Here is a 13,540-nt window from a genome sequence, read left to right on the forward strand (position 1 = left end):
ATGAATATCTGCAGAAATTCTAATAGGATTTGATGAAGGAATTTTCAATGAAATTTACGAAACGCCTCAAAAAATTAATCCTGGTTTCCTCCAGAAATTCCTTCAGGAACTCCACCAAGAGCTTTTTAGGCATATTCAACCAAGTTTCATGAAAAATATTCAATTTGGTTGGTTATCGTGCTGCAGCTCAGCTATTATTCATTTTCAGTTATGTTGATCATCTCATCATATTGAATCAAATCTCAATTGTGCATACAAGAACGCGAGGTGCAGAATAAACTGTCCATTGTGGATATTATTAGTGGATTCCATCGTGTTTGTCCTTCCAGGATCCAGAGGTCAAAGCAGGTAAACGAAGTAGCACTGCAAATTCTCAAAAAAAAAATTAACATGCAGCCTCTCAAACATTGCCCAATTGTATATGTAACTTAAAAAAAAAAGTTGTGTTTTTCTGAAATTTGGATATTTGTAAAAAGTAAAACGACTTGAGTGTATCAAAATCCTGAATTTGAAATAAGTTTTGAAAAAAGTTAATAACAAATTAGTTGTATGACACAAAAACCTAATTCTCAACACTGCTCAGGTATCACGAAAAGTGGAGCAGGATTATTGTTAAAATTAAGAGAATAACAAAATAATGTTAATTTAAATAACGTTTTGAAATCAGGTATTGAATAGTGTCGCCGGAAACTGACTACATATTTTAAATGTGCTGTTTGATGATCGGCAAACGTAGGGAGTGAGTGGTAGTAATGGACCCCTTAACGACTAAAATTCACTTCAGTCGCTTCGCTAGAGCGAGCCTCTTGACAAATTGTAGTTCTGCTGCACCAGATGACAAGCAACAGGTATTTTTACCAATGAAAAGGGCATTTTGAAATTATGTAGCTAGCATGCATATTATGGCCACCCCCGGGTCCATAATACGCAACGTCGAGTTTGTTTATATACGTATCATGATCCCCCCATTTCCTTTTGCCTATAATGGACCCCCCTTGTGTGCTAGTAATGGACCCTTTACCATAAACCGTCTAAGACGAATTAAGTACTGTCCATTTAATTCCACCAGTTAATTTTCGTTATCTTTGCAGATACGTATTTCGACCACAACTGTGTGGTCGTCTTCAGTGTCTTGTACTTGACTCGACTTGAAGAAAACAATCGCAACTTACACTATTTATACTACGCTAGGTACCTAATCTAATCTTATTTGCCTACTTTATTTACCTATACAGTAAATTACTTTATTGTTTAGGTAGAAACTTGAAGAGCCAAGAGCTGCCATTTCCCTGATCCTTATTCAACAGCGCTGTTTGTACCTGTCGGTGGATTTCCAAACTCTCAGCTACATCGAGTTTCCATGGGGAAGAGACATTTCTTAAGATTTTAATATTTGATGCCGTAATTGGGTGATTTTCCTTATACCCATGCTCTGCTACCTTAGATCTAAATTCGTAATGTAATCCCTTATCGTTTTCTCTTTTCGCCTTACTCACTTCCGCCATATGTTCCTTGAACCTTATATCTAATGATTTTTTTGTTTGGCCTACATAGATTTTTTTTTTTCACATTGGGAACAACTTATCTTATAAACGCCTGCCTTATTCAACATTTCTACTTTATCCTTCGTTGAACCCAATAGAGACTTGAGTTGGTTGCTTCTACTGGAGAATACTAGATCGATGCCGAATTTCCTTAGTCGAGGGCGTAGCTGGTTGGTGATGTGTTTATCATATGGGACCGAAACTCCGGCTCCTCTATCGGTGTCAGCGTTGTATGTCCATTTCGTCGTAGGGTCCTTTCCTTCTTGTTGATGATCGCTCGTATAGTCCTCTCCTGGTATCCGTTGATCTTCGCTGTTTCCAAGATGTATTGTAGTTCCTTCGTTTTTCCTTCTTCGCTCAGGGGTATCGTCTGCATCCTGTGGATCATGTGGTGAAATGCTGCCATTTTATGTTGGTACGAATGGTTCGATGTATATGGGATGACTCTCATGGTGTTCGTGGGCTTCCTGTAGATTTCGAGGCTCAATGTTGTATTTGCTTCCCTGATGACTAGTAGATCCAAGAAAGGTAGTTTACCTTCTTTTTCCTCTTCGAAGGTAAATTTGATTTCCTTATGCACGTTGTTTATCGCTTCCAAAATCCTGGGTAGATCCTTTCGGTTGATGATGCTGAAAATGTCGTCGACGTATCTCCACCACTTCTGGGGTAGTATTCCTTGTTCTTGTAGGTTGTTCTCCAGATTTGCCATGAACAGTTCGCACAAAAACGGTGATAGCGGATTTCCCATCGGTGCTCCTTTCGTCTGCTTGTAGTAGTTGCCACGAAATGTGAAGTAGTTCTCCGTCATGCATAGCCTTGCCAGATTTAGGTACATTTTCACCTTTCCTCGCCATGTTGTTTTCGTCCTTTGTGTTAGCAGCCAATCCTCTAGAAGATTCAGAGCATCTTTCACTGGAACGCTAGGGAACAATGCCGCTACGTCGAATGATACCATTATGTCCTCTTCTTCGATGTGTCCTGATTCCAACAGCTTCTGGGCGAACTCCTGGGTGTTGATGACTGACCTGCTGGGGAATGGTTTCGGCATACTTTGGAACTCCTTTACCAACCATTTGGCTATGTTTTGGGTAGGGGAACCCACTGATGAAACTATCTCTCGCATCTCCTTGCCGGGTTTATGAATTTTGGTAGTCCTTAATCCTAGGTAGAACCGGGTTTACTGTCTTTACTCGGGCTTCTCCGATGATCGCCTTACACTCCTTTATTGTTTTGTCCGTGAGTCGTATTAATCCTCCGTTGATTTTCGTCGTCATCTGTTCGTCGTAGTCCTCTTTATCCATTACCACTACTGCGTTTCCCTTATCGGCTTTTACGTAGTATACTGGTTTTTCCTTAAGCTCCTTTAGAATCCTCCTTTCGTCATGGTTCGTTGTCCCGTGCCGTCCTTCTTTGATGGCGTCTGCCACGATGTTCCTCGCTGTATTTTGATCCTGTTGCTCGATGTTTCGGGAAATCGCTGTCTCCATGTCCACGATGATCTGTTCCACGTCTGATTTCTGTGTGATCGCATACCCCAGTCCCTTGTTGAGGTGAGCTAGTTGTTCCTCCGTAAACTGCTGTGTCGAACGATTCACGACGAATCCTTCTATGATCTGTACGGTGGGTTTGTCAGTACGGATTTCCTCTGCTGATTTCACTCGCAATTTGTTCAGTTTTTTCCTGTGCAGTCTCCGCTTCCGGTCTGATTCACATTCTTCTGCCCTCTTTACCTTCTTCAAAAACAGGTCGAATGATTCCGGGTTATCCTTAGCTAACTTCAAATGCATATTATAGCACTCCAAAGTCACTCGTTCTAATTTAGCGTAATGCCTCTTTATCGATGTCTTCATGAACTCGGACTCTGCTTTCTTATTAATACTTTTTGGTACATGAGATCCCATCTTAATCTTATGGCTGACGGGTGTCAGCTTCTCTTTTATTCACTTCTTAAGGAAGGCCACGTCCTTATTAATACTAGCGATTGTTCTCCTCAAATTGAGAAAAGTATTTCGCTCATATTTACATTTTTTCCCCTTTACCATATTTACATTTACAAATTAGTTAATATAACTAAATTTCTGTTTCCTTGTCCATAACAAATGTATGGAACTGCTGTCCTGTTACATGAAGCAACTTCACCCGACGGAAGCTTGCAGATAATTGTCGATTCCACCGTTTAATTTGGATTTTTTCTGGGGGTCCATTATACGCACGGGTTCCACTACTAGCACTCACTCCCTAGAATATTGCAATTTTAATCCACTTAAGTCGATTTTTATACGGGCGATTCCTACCGTGTGAATCCAAAAAGTCGACTATTGACTTTTTTATCCACTCCGCCGCCGGAGCAAAAGTGACCACCACGCTCTCGCCACCGGCGCACAGGTCTACGAGGTACATTATGAAGTTGGTGGTTTATCACTTTCAATTAAATAAAATATTTTCCCATCAGATTTCACCAAGGAACCTCCATGGTATTTTCATAGAAATATTTGATGAAGAAAAAAAGATAAATAAACTGAAAACAAATTTAACAGCCAGATTTTTATTACCAAAAACAATTGTTTTAAATGCGTTATATTTTTATTCCAGCAACGATTCGAATGAAAAAAAGAAGATGTAATCTTCTTTTCCTTCAATGGCTCTACATTCCAACTGGAGCCTGGCCTGCTTTTCAACTTAGTATTCTATTAGAATTTTCTCAGTTATTAATTGAAAGCTTTTCTATGACTGCCATTGCATGAGTATGTATTTTGTGTGGGTGTCAGGCCATTTGGCCGAAGGACATTAGGCCGAACGGTCATTAGGCGAATGGCCATAAGGCCGAACGGTCATTAGGCTGAATAGCCATTAGGCCGAATTAGCGAAAAGTGAAAATGCAAAGTTCTTTCTTCATCTTACCCCCTCTTCCTTCTTCCTTTTCCCCTTTTTCCTTTTTCCTTTCTCCTTCTTCCTTCTTTCTGCTTCCTTCTTCCTTCTTTCTGCTTCCTTCTTCCTTTTTCCTTCTTCCTTCTTCCTTCTTTTTTCTTCCTTCTTTCTTCTTCCCTTTTCTTTCTTCTTTCTTCCTTCTTCCTTCTTCCTTTTCCCTTCTTCCAACTTCCTTCTTGCTTCTTCCTTCTTCTTTCTTCCTTCTTGCTTCTTCCTTCTTCTTTCTTCCTTCTTCCTTCTCCTTCTTCCTTTCTTCTTCCTCTTTCTTCTTCCATCTTTCCTTTTTCCTTCTTCCTTTTTCTTTCTTCCTTCTTCCTTTTCCCCTTTTTTCTTCTTCCTTTCTCCTTCTTCCTTCTTTCTGCTTCCTTCTCCCTTCTTTCTGCTTCCTTCTTTCTTCTTCCTTCTTCTTTCTTCCTTCTTCCCTCTTCTTTCTTCCTTCTTCCTTCTCCCTTCTTCCTTTTTCCTTATTCCTTCTTTTTTCTTCCTTTTTCCTTATTTCTTCTTCCCTTTTCTCTGTTCATTCTAACTTCTTCCTCCTTCCGTTTCCTTCCTTCTTTTTCCTTCCTTAATTCTTTCTTCTTCTTTCTTCCTACTTCTTTCTTTCTTCTTCCTTCTTCTTTCTTCATTTTTCCTTCTTCCTCCTTCTTTATTTCGTCTTCTTTCTTCTTTCTTCCTTCTTCCTTCTTCCTTTTCCCTTCTTCCATATTCCTTCTTGCTTCTTCCTTCTTCTTTCTTCCTTCTTGCTTCTTCCTTCTTCTTTCTTCCTTCTTTCTTCTTCTTCTTTCTTTCTTCTTCCTCTTTCTTCTTCCATCTTTCCTTTTTCCTTCTTCCTTTTTCTTTCTTCCTTCTTCCTTTTCCCCTTTTTCTTTCTTCCTTTCTCCTTCTTCCTTCTTTATGCTCCCTTCTCCCTTCTTTCTGCCTTCTTCTTCCTTCTTCCCTCTTCTTTCTTCCTTCTTCCTTCTCCCTTCTTCCTTTTTCCTTCTTCCTTTTTCCTTCTTTCTTCTTCTCTTTTCCCTGTTCATTCTAACTTCTTCCTTCTTCCGTTTCCTTCCTTCTTTTTCCCTCCTTAATTCTTCCTTCTTCTTTCTTCCTACTTCTTTCTTCCTTCTTCTTTCTTCATTCTTCCTTTTTCCTTCTTCTTTATTTCGTCTTCTTTCTTCTTTCTTACTTCTTCCTTCTTTTTCCTTTTTTCTTCTTCCGTTCTACTTCTTCCTCACTTCTTACTCCCCAGTTCTCATTCGGCCTAATGTCCACTCGGCCTAATGACCACTTAGCCTAATGACCATTCGGCCTAATGACCCAGCATCTTTTGTGTGCCAAGTACAATGGATACACTATGCCCAGGGAGTCGAGAATGTTTCCCACCCGAAAACATCATAGACCAGACCGGGAATCGAACTCGCCATTTCCGAATTGGCAATCCTACGCCTTTGCTCGCAAGGCTATTGCAGCTACTGAATAACGACAAGTTGGGTTACTTGGGAAGAGTTCGTCGATCGATTGATACCAAAATCTCCAAAATCGGTTGAAAGACAGTTGAGTTATAAGCCCATACCTACTGCCTGAGCTGCACACATGTCCCACATAGATGACAGTAACTTTTATATGACCAGATTTAGTCACAAATAAGTTGCTGTAACCAGATTTGCTTGACTTGTGCTGCTTGGGATGACCACTTTTCGTGACGGTCTCAAATTGCAATCTGCATAATGACTCCCCTATCTTCCCGAAAAACGTAATCCTACGTCAAAACTCTGAATGATCCACCTAGCGGTGTTGGTACTTCGTCATAACTTTTGATCCCATAGACCGATCTAGTCCATATTAAATAGGAAACAATAGAACAGGATTCCCGTCGAATGCAACTTGTTTCAAGCAAATCGGTTCAAGATAAGTGCCTTAAAGATGAATGAGTTTTATACAAACCGACATAATCCCAGTTCGTCGAGGTGAGTCGTTTGGTATATAATACTAAGGGTCTTTGGGCCTTCTATTTAAAATTATCTTTCAAGTGAACATATAGCCTGTTCGTTACACTTACGTGTACGAGAAAGACAAAAATAGTACTTACACAAACAAATTAATGAGAAACTAATTATTCTGTTACCGAGAAGCACTATCAAGTTTACCTGTCAGATTTATTGGCAGAACATCTCTGTCAGTTGATCTATGACAGAGTGAAGGACGATGTAAATGTTGGTTCAAATCAATTTGATTTGCAACATGTTAGCCTGTCGATTTCAGTAACTGCAGAAGGCAGCAGCTCTGTGTCTGTCCGATGGCACACACGAAGACTAGGTATATGGTATGTTGGGCTGAACATTCCATGGCCAACGGCTTTTGAGTCTCGACTTCGTTCGAAAGCAATTATGTACTTACTAATTACTAATTTGCTTAATATAGACGCGGTTTTGTTGAGTGGAAGCTCTTGAATGGCGTGTGGGATGTCATCTCTGCATCTATTTTTGTGATCAACTTGGAATAGCTTGCGCAAAATTCGCCTTCATTCAAATTAGATCAAATTTCACGAGAATAATTAGAACGTATATATGGCTGAAACAAATGAGCTTAGTGAGGCAAGCTAAATAGAATCAATTACCCACTTTAATTATGTAGTGCAAAACGAGAAAAATGACCTTGAATAATAAACACAGCAGTAGCAGTATATTAAATTGTATCTTGGCCTTTTGAGCCCATATCTAGCAAGATTCAATATCTCAAACATCGATGTCCTCGTCTGTGTACAGGGCGATGGAAGACCGAAATTCGGGAACATATGTGGAGTTTAGGCACCTTTCATTGGAGCAGTTTTCACCAGCTCCTGCTTTTGAGCAAAACCGAATAAACCGTACAAAATGTAACATACGGGAATAGGAAAAATCCAGCCGGATGACACACACCTATGCTTCGGGCTCCAGCATAAAATTCTCGTTATTATTTTGCTGTTGGCGTTATTTTCTGATACAATATTGTTACCAACTATTCAAATTTGTTTTGCACCGTACTAACCGTGTTGTGTTGAATGACGGTCTTATTACAATTAAATTGTAAATCAAACACACTTTTCACGGCACTGAATACGTATGGTTCATAACGATAATAGTAATGAATAGGTTTTTCACGAGACGTTTAAAATCAGCTGATTTTACCGTCAATTGACAGTTCTTCTATGAATGTGACAGCTTCGGACTTGCAGGACTGTTCAGCGGTTGTAAACAAGTGCAGCCTCGGCAGTGTCACATGAAAAGGCCTATTCATTCAAATCGCTTAACAACAATTACTCCATCACAGAAAATTAGTCCTGAAATGATGTTTTTGTTTACCAATTTTGAATTGTCAGTGGGGCCCACCGCGCGCTAACCCCAGAGATGTTAGCCACCATTTTTTCCCATTGGAGAGATAGGCGATGACAGTAGGGTGGAAAAATCAGTTGAACTACACACATTCAAACAGCTGACATCCATCACACAATCAAGATGTCCATTATAATAGAGCGTCTCGATATCAGCATTGTTTTGCATGGTGTCAAGTTCGAACTTCGGTTTAGAAGATTGGTTTTCAATTTCAAACCTTAATCACGTTTCAATTAGAACGATTCCCTCAAAAATCCATCGCTCAGTTACTCTGCCTTCCTCTTAAGGGCATGTTCCACAAAACAAAATGCCGTTTGACATTGTCAGCAAAAAGGGCTGGAGTGAAAAGTTAATATGATATGATTATGAAACTCGCCAATCAATTTTAAAACGCTTGTTGGTTTTATGGTCCCTGAGCTTTTCTCGGTGTATCGTCTGTGCGGTGTGCATGGCTGTAGTAATGAAAAATATGCATCTGTTTAGAAAACAATGTTAATCATCATATTTCTAGACCAACATTTGAAAAGGGCGTAACAGCCAAAATTTATTCCTCATGATTCTTTGTGTACATATATAGCTTTATATGTAGACGAAGAATCAGAAGGAATAAATTTTGGCTGTTACGCCCTTTTCAAATGTTAGTCTAGATTTGTTGTGAAAATCAAAAGCAACCTGCCTGACTGATGAAGTGCCATCAAATCATGCCATGGAATATTCTTGTCCGCATTATCAGATTAGCTGGCTGTTGATTGTCGATGAAAGTGACAGCTGGATGAATACTTTTGCCCTTGGTTGGTGCACTACAATTCCATTTAACCATACTACCCGTCCATCAATGTCAACGCGATAATGGCAAAACATCCCTAGCAAAATAGTAACGTAGTTGCCGTTCTTCTATAGATTTACTTTATGAATTGATCTTCAAAAGCATTATGAGAAGCACTTATTGCTAACATTATCAAAATTATTGACAGAACATCTCCTCCATTTGACAGAGTGGAGTACGATGTAGATATTGGTAGAATGCAATTTGATTAGCAACAAAGTGAAACTGCCGCTTTCAGATAGCGCCTGTTCAGAAATTACGTAACACAACAATCGGATCTAACGCTGCAAAAAGTAAGATTTTTAGTACGAAACTGCTCAAAAAAAAAAATAATGAGGCCCTATTAGGGAAGTGTTGGCGGTTCTTGATCTCGGATACATGTCCCTTGTCCATCAGTTTTTTAATGTTGCTGATGTTAAACTGTAATCGTTGTCCACCATCCCTTTTGCTGTTTCAAAATTATACCGTCAATTCAAAATAATTACAAAGCTTATACCGAAGTGAAGGCGGGCTCCTAGTTTCTATACCGACAGTGAAATTTTATCCATAACTGTAAAAAATTGGCAATAAAACCTAATATTATGTTATGCATATGGGGCCCCACATACGCTCCGACATGTTGTGCAACTTTGACGTCACCCCCAAGTTTGTGCGACCAATTAAGTTTGTACAACCGTCTGACGAACAGTTGGAGTACAACCAAAACTCCAACAAACGTAATATTTCGTCATTTTCTTTGTGTATATGCTGATGTGTTTGGTGCTTTTTCATGAATTGAATTGGTTTTGGGACGTTCTTCTTCCCTATTATGGACCCCCCAAAATATTCCTTAAATAGACACTATCGTGTTTATTTTTTAAAAATTGTAAAAAATCATCTAATTTTGCTTTTTATAGCATTTTCAATGCATGCAATCAAAGTAAAAGACTGTAAGGTGGGTTCTCCCGATGGAATTTCATAGCAAAATGTTAACATTGTGCTGCAATAATGCAAAAATGGCTGAGGGGTGCACTATTGGTTGGGGGTCCACTATTGGACACTTTACCCTAGGATTGGAGTGCAATTAGATTGGATTTGAATTGGAATGGGATTAGAATTAGATTGGTTGTGGACTGAATTTTATTTTATTGGAACGTGAATGGCATAATATTGGAATTTTACTGATGATGGATTGGAATGCGATTGAAATTTGCTTAGAGTTGGAATTGAATTTGATTGTGATTGGATTGGAAGTGGATTTGAATGGGTTTCGTGGCCGTGCGGTTTGCCACGTCAATCGTCTAGACGCATGGGTTATGGAGCGTGGGTTCGATTCCCGCCCCGGTAAGGAGAAAACTTTTCGTGATCGAAAAATTCTCCACCGGTCCACTGGGTGCTATGTGTCCTGTCCGTTGTCTAGGTGTTAAGTGTTCAGTCTGTGCGACTTCTGGTCAAAGACGGTGTTCCTGTCTATTAACTGTATTGGAATCAGATTTTTACAGTCCATACAGGAATTCCTCCGGATGCTCCTCCCGAAATTTCTCTCGAAAAGCCTCCTGGATTTTCTCCGGAAGTTCTTACAGAAGTTTCTCTCAGAATTCCTGCCGGAATCCCTCCAGAAGTTCATTCTGAAAATCTTCCAGAAGTTCCTTTCGAAATTTGTCCGGAAGTTCCTACCGGAATATCTCCGGAAGTTTTGTCCCGAAGTTCCATCAGAAATTCTTCCCGAAGTTCCTTCCTCAATTCCTCCCTAAGTTCCTCCTAGTTCTAGAAGTTCCGGGAGGAGCTTCCGGAGGATTCCAAGGAGGAACTTTTGGGTGAATTCGGAGCTTCCCCCCCCTGAATTCCTCAGGAAGCTTCTCCCAGAATTCCACTGGAAGCCCCTCCCGTAATTGCTCCGGAAGTTTTTTCGGAAAATAGAATTGGATTGTTCCTCCAGAAATACCTCCGAAAGTTTCTCCGGGAATTCCTCCGAAAGTTCCTCCAGGAATGCCTTCATCGAAAGTCTTTTTTTTAATTCCTCCGCAAATTCCTCCCAGAATTCCTCCAGAAGTTCCTCCCGGAATTCCTTCCGGAATGCCTCCGGTAGTTCCTCCCGGAATGCTTCTGGAAGTTCCTTCCGGAATTCCTCCGGAAGTTTCTCTCGGAATTCCTCCGAAAGTTTCTCCTGGAATTCCTCCAGAAGTTCCTCCTGGAATTCTTCCGAGGTTGCTCCTGAATTAATCCGAAATTCCTCCTGAATTTCTCCGAAAGTTCCTCCTGAATTCCTCCGAAGTGAATCCTGGAAGTTCTTCCTGCAATTCCTCCGGAAGTTCCTCCTGAAATCTCTCAGAAGTTCCTTTCGAAATTCATCCGGAAGTTTTTCTAGGAATTCTTTCGAAGCTATTAAATGGCTCCGGAAGTTCCTCCATGAATCCCTCCGGAAGTTCCTCTCGGAATTTCTCCGAAGCTCCTCTCGGAGCTCCTCCAGAAGTTCTCCTAGGAATTCCTCCTAGAATTCTTCCGGATGGTCCTCCCGGAATTTCTCCGGAAGTTCCTCCTGGAATTCCTCTGGAAGTTCCTCCTGGAATTCCTCCGGATGTTTCCCGGGGTTCTTCCGGAAATGCCTCCCGGAGTTCTTCCAGGAATTCCTCCCGGAGTTCCTCCGGAAATTCCTCCAGGAAGTCCTCTAGAACTTCATCCAGGAATTCTTCCGGAAGTTCCTCTACGAGTCTCTGCGGAAGTTCCTCCCGGAATTCCGAAGTTTCTCCAGGAATGCCGAAGTTCCTCCTGGAATTCCTCCGGAAGTGAATCCCGAAAATTTTTCCCGCAATTCCTCCGGAAGTTCCTCCCGGAAATCTCTCGGACGTTCCTTTCGAAATTCATCCGGAAGTTCTTCTAGGAATTCCTCCGGAAGCTATTAAAATGGCTCCGGAAGTTCCTCCATGAATCCCTCCGGAAGTTCCTCTCGGAATTTCTCCGGAAGCTCCTCTCGGAGCTCCTCCAGAAGTTCTCCTAGGAATTCCTCCTAGAATTCTTCCGGATGGTCCTCCCGGAATTTCTCCGGAAGTTCCTCCTGGAATTCCTCTGGAAGTTCCTCCTGGAATTCCTCCGGATGTTTCCCAGGGTTCTTCCGCAAATGCCTCCCTCCTCCAGGAAGTCCTCCGGAACTTCATCCAGGAATTCTTCCGGAAGTTCCCTCTACGAGTCTCTGCGGAAGTTCCTCCCGGAATTCCGAAGTTCCTCCAGGAATGCCGAAGTTCCTCCTGGAATTCCTCCGGAAGTTATCTAAGAATTTCCTCCGGATGTTCTCCGAGGGAAATCCTTCCGGAGTAACTACGAAAATTCTGCCAGGAAATCTTCTGAAAGTTACTCCAGGATTTTTTCTGGGAGTTCATCCAGGAATTCATTCATAAGTTATCTAAGTATTTCTTCCGGAAGTTCCTAAAAGATTATTCTGGAAGTTCCTACAGGAATTCTCCCTGAAGCTACTCAAGGGCTTGCTCCGGAAGTTCCTCCATGTATTCCTCTTGGAATTCTTCCGGAAGGTCCTCCTAGAGTTCCTTTTGAAAGTCCTCAATGTTTTTCTCCAGAAAGTTCTTCGCTTTCATTCTGTGTATTTTTTGGAAAGTTTTTTTACATTCATTCTGTGAATTTTTTGGAAAGCTTTTTCATTTTCATTCTGTGGATTTTCCATAGGAAATACTTCAAAATTTCTTTGGAAATTTTTCTGGGAATCTTTCAATGAATTTCACTATAAATTGCTTCAAAAGTTCAAGCGTGAATTCTTCCGAAAATTTTCCGTGATTTTTTTAGATATGGTCTCTCGGAGATTCTATCAATAGTTTTGCAATCAATTCATCTGAGAAGTTCTTCAAAAGTTCTCTCTGGAGATCCCCCCTGAAACTATTTTTAAATTATTTCTCCAACTCAACAAACATTTCTTGCTCATTCCCAGAATTTCCTGGTGAAAATCCCAAAAAGAAAGCTCCAGATAGTTCCTCCAAAATTTCTCCAAGAGTTCACTAGAAAAGTTCTTCAGGTTTTATCTGATAAATACCTTCAGAAAATCGAATTTTTTTCCCTTTTGAAATTTTATTCAAAATTTGTTCAATATCTGAAGGAATGCTACAAAAAATCCTGGTACAGCTATTGGATAATTTCTTGAATATATTTACGAAGGAATTTCTCGCATGAGTCCCTGAAGAAACTTTCAGATAATTTTTTTAAGAAATTTCCAATGCAATTTCTGTAGACTTTCCTATGGAATTCCAGGAAGAATATTCAAATAAATCACTAAAAGCATTATATAAACTCTTAAAGGGATTTCGGTTGAATTGTATCGTTGTATTGAATCGAGCATACGCTGTTTAACAAGGGGCGTAGTGGCCAAGCGGCATGGTAATAAGTTAATACGGCAGCGGCGCAAAAAAATTACCGGCGGAGTGGCGCGACGGCATCGGCACACAGGTCTAATATTATTTATTATTCCATTATTCTATTTTTTTTTTGATTCATATATTTATTTGGTAGGCACTTTGTGTTCTTAACCGCTACTGTGCCGTGATCTACTGTGGTATTCTGTGTACAGAATCCACACAGAATCTATTTTTAGATATCAATTATTCGTTATTGGCGTTATTCAAACAGCGCTTAGCAAAAAAAATACCGGCGGAGTGGCGCGACTGCACACAGGTCTAATATTATTTATTATTCTATTATAATATTATTATTATTACTATCCCAAATTATCTTATTTTCTGTATTATCGCAAAAATCACTTTCTGCCCCTGGATATTCCACCAGAAGAATTGAAAGCAACAGTGTTGTACAACATTTTACTCCGCCCACCACAAGTCTGAGCAAAATCAAACTGTTTTGATTTCATCCGACCAACTTTGCAACTTTGGAACCGTCCGTCGGACAGTCGC

Source organism: Armigeres subalbatus, chromosome 3 (assembly GCF_024139115.2).
Source record: "Armigeres subalbatus isolate Guangzhou_Male chromosome 3, GZ_Asu_2, whole genome shotgun sequence".
Lineage (NCBI taxonomy): Eukaryota > Metazoa > Arthropoda > Insecta > Diptera > Culicidae > Armigeres > Armigeres subalbatus.